Source organism: Suricata suricatta, chromosome 6 (genome assembly GCF_006229205.1).
Source record: "Suricata suricatta isolate VVHF042 chromosome 6, meerkat_22Aug2017_6uvM2_HiC, whole genome shotgun sequence".
NCBI lineage: Eukaryota > Metazoa > Chordata > Mammalia > Carnivora > Herpestidae > Suricata > Suricata suricatta.
In genome coordinates, this window is record NC_043705.1 from 144,441,390 (window position 1) to 144,445,694 (window position 4,305).

At 44.2% G+C, this 4,305-nt stretch overlaps 1 protein-coding gene across 1 annotated transcript in view; it reads right to left on the reverse strand.

The window, feature by feature from the left end:
* Nucleotides 1-4,305, reverse strand: part of ADAMTS16 (ADAM metallopeptidase with thrombospondin type 1 motif 16) — a 143,236-nt gene that overhangs the window by 76,672 nt on the left and 62,259 nt on the right. The gene's annotated exons all lie outside the window — the stretch shown is intronic.

The window sequence follows — 4,305 nt, forward strand, 5'->3', positions numbered from 1 at the left end:
GTGGCTCTCGTGACACTGATGCGCATGCTGAGGTTGGGGGCCTCCGATTTTGGCTAGAACAGCGTTTCATTTGCACATCGGAGCCTTAAGAAGACCTCAAGGAATCCGTCATACCAGGGGCCCGAGTCTCTGTCACTCTCCAGAGAGACAACTGGAAGGCATTTGCGTGCAGGGTGACTTGACAGGATACCGGGATATAAATAAAGCTGCCTTGAAATCGGAGCTCATGGACACAGGCTCGCCATCTGAGTGGGGATGCGGTGGATCAGAACCAGAGCCCGCACAGCAGCAGGAGGCAGGGGCACCACCCCGGAGAGCTGGCTCACTGCGCATTCCAGAGGCTGGGTGCGCACACGTAAGCCCATGAAGGCACAAGCGGATGGATGGATGCGCACACGTAAGCCCATGAAGGCACAAGCGGATGGATGGATGAAGAAATGAATGGGTGGGTGTGAATGAGGTAGCTGGTCCTGCGGTTGATTGGATGGGAGACGGACACCTGGTTGGGTAGAGAATCGGGGCTTTGGAGAAGGAAGGCACATCTGGTGGGGACAGGAAGGGCAGGTCTGGGCAGGCAGGACTCCATGTCCTTGTATGCTTGTGAGTGGCAACCCCCCTCCCCCAGCCCTCCCTGCTCACGGCGGCCTGTCCTGAGCTAAATGCAGTGGTTGTATGTGACATGCCAGACTCAGGCCACTACCCTAAGGGCACCAAGCGTGGCACTCATTTTCTTCCTCACTCCAGCCCACCCCCTTCACAGCTGCGGCCTTAGGGAGCTAGAGCTCCCAACTGAGGGGGCAGGTCCAGAGACTATCCAAGTCTTTGAATGATACAAAATAAATGGCGTTTTAAAATGTGACATTAAGGTTGCCTGGGCGGCTCCGTCAGTTGAGCATCCGACTTCAGCTCAGGTCGTGATCTCATGGTTAGGGGGATCGAGCCCTGCATCAGGCTCTGTGCTGACAGTTTGGAGCCTGGAGCCTGCTTCTGATTCTGTGTCTCCCCCTCTGTTTTTAAATGTTAAATTATTTTTATATATTTGACATAGATACCTGGCACAGAACTCAGCACCCAGCTGGCTTTTAATAAATGCTTTCTGAGTGACCTGAACATCCGTTAGTTTGTCCCTGTGAAAGCCTTGGACGCAATGCACAGGAACATTTTTCATGTAAGAGGAAATAATGGTCAGTGAGATGTGATTGTAAAAACACCTAAGCTGACCTAGGCAGGCCATCCTATGTATGAGAATACTAGGTCCAGACCCGACTAGTTACAGTATTTCCTTAATATTCTTACATTGTAGTTTTCTGGAACATTCTGCAGAATACAAAACTATGAATGGAAGATACTATTAAAGGTGATTTTTTTTTTAACTTTACTAAGGACAAAACTTCCAAATACAGGATGTGGTGATAGCTTGCCCCGAAGGCACATGACCACTGACTCAGCCTGTGCCTGGCTCATGCCAGCTGTGTATTTCAACCCATCCTGGAACCGGCTTAATCCCCAACTCAGTTCTCCAGGCTAAAACAAATCACAGGAGTTAGAAGAGCCTCGAAATATCATATAACCCATGCTACTGTTTCAAATATAGCAAAATGTATTTAAAACCTTGGTACCCTACAGATAACACTGACGTTTAATAAAAATGTGACGCTGTATCCTGGAAAACACATGAAAATTCTAGTACCTCAAAGAATTAGATGATAAAATGACCACAAAACAACTGAACTACCAAAAACTAAAGATACCAGCTCACTTTTATCATACTTTGACTTCACTGCTAACTTCTGGACAGAGTGTGCAAGGATTGTATTAAATGAAGCATATTGTTGTATGTCATTACACTCTTTATTAAATTTCAGGGTCCTCTTGGAACAAAGACCCTATTAAATCATACATCTAGGGCCAAAGAGCTGGAATGTAAGACATGCTGGGTGTGGGGGGAAGCTCCAGGTTTCACAACAGTACCCAGGACAGGAAGGGGCTCAGATTTCAAAGTAACTCTGGCAGACTGCATCTCAGACCAGGGTCAGGCCACCAGGCACCACGGAGGTTGATGCTAGCAGGGTAGAAGAGGCGCTAGATGATGACGCCATGTCTGTGGTAACTAACGCTGAGCTCCGGGAGGACACAGCTAAGTCATGTGGACAGTCCACACTTGCTTTCATCCTTGCAGCAAAGGGTTAAGATCTTTAATGAAGTCTCTCCTCTAATTTAAGAACTTACGTTCATGGACCCTCTGCATGGCTCAGTTGGCTAAGCATCCAATTCTTGGTTTGGGTTCAGATCATGATCCTATGGTTCAGGGGTCTGAGCCCTGTGTCGAGCTCTGTGCTGTCAGCTTGGACCAGCTTGGGATTCTCTCTCCCTCCACTCTCTGCCCCACCATTGCTCGCTCTCTCTCTGCCCCTTCAGCCCCACAGTGAAAATAAACAAACTTAAAAGCTATGTTCATGAAGACCAATTTCAGTCATACTGACTTGGTTAAGTTCAACATCACAACCTAACACCCCAAATAAAAGCAACATTTTCAGATGGCAGTGTTAGGAATTTATTCGGGGATTTCTATACTTGAGTAGAGCACCACCAGATCCATTTTCTCAAACTGTCCATATTAGCTCTCCAAAAATACAAACTGAAATTCCATTACAAATGATGTTATAATGGAATCTATAATTTATTGCAGTCATTTGTTTTTGTTTTTGAAGCAGTAGGGTCTTTTCATCACTAATTCTAATCACCACTAAACAACCCATCAGAGTGCAGAGAAAGCCATGGCCATAAATGTGCGTGAATTCATACACAAGTATGTAAACACACATGCATACACACCAAATACACAACTATTTATCCCAGAGACAGATACATGTGTTCGCACTACCCATTAACTAAATAGCACTAACTAAATGCTATCCAAACTAAATTAACTAAATGCTATCCGTACTAAATAGCACAGAGACTTAAAGAGTTCTTTTCTAAAATAGCATTCATCCATCACCTTGCTCAACAAATGTGCACTGAGGAGCCCTTATGTGCTAATTGTGAAGTTAGACATGAGGTAATTTGCTTGTAATTTATTATTTTATATTCTCCCATCAGTAAACTCTGGATTGTTACACTTCAACCTAACAAAACAGACCCATATCATAAAATTTCAGAAGGAGTTTACTTACATTTTTTAAAATGTTTATTTATTTTTGAGAGAAAGACAGAACAAGAGTGTGAGGGGATGAAAGAGAGAGGGAGACACAGAATCCCAAACAGAAAGAGAGAGGGAGACACAGAATCCCAAACAGAAAGAGAGAGGGAGACACAGAATCCCAAACAGAAAGAGAGAGGGAGACACAGAATCCCAAACAAAGCCTCAAAGGGTCAACGGATCACCTATTCATATAAGTTTAATAACATAAAGTGATAATGTATTATATTACAAATATACTCAAAGTTATAAAGGAAAAACTGGACAGAATGAGTGAAAAAATTGGAAATTTCAGTAGAGAAGTGTAAACAACAAAGAGCCAGATGGGATTTCTGGAAACTGAAACTTAAAATAACCCACATGTAGAGTGTGCTAAATTGTCTAAACAAAGTGACTAGGAAAGGTAGAAGATACAGATGATGATGAACTTTTTATCAGAAACAACTGAATCCAGTTGAAAATGGAATTATATTTTTAACATTTCTTTTAAAAAAATTTTTAATATTTTATTTATTTTTGAGATAGAGAGAGAGACAGTGTGAGCAGGGGAGGGTCAGAGAGAGAGGGAGACACAGAATCTGAAGCAGGTTCCAGGCTCTGAGCTGTCAGCATAGAACCTGACATGGGGCTCGAACCCACGAACCATGAGATCATGACTTGAGCTGAAGCCAGACGCTCACCCAGGTGCCCTATCCAACATTTCTAAAGAGTAAAAATACAGAAAAAACTGTTGGGAATTCTATATTCAGAAAGACCATTCTTCCAAATGGAGGGTGAACTGATGACATTTTCAGAGAAGGCAAACCTGGCGTACTTCGCGGCAAGCAGATGTAGCTACAAGGATCGCTAAAGCAAGTTCTTCAGGCCAAAGCCAATGATAGGCACTGGAGCTGACCCATAAGAAAGCATAAGGACCGCATGGTAGACATGTAGGTGACTATAAAGGATGACCCAGTTTGACTTAAAAGGAACTCCCCACTGGGGAAACTGGGTGGTGCAGTCCACTGAGAGGCTGAGCACCCAGCTCCTGATCTTGGCTCAGGCCATGATCTCAGGAACCGTGAGAACTACCCCTGAGTCGGGCTCTGTGCTGACAGTGCAGA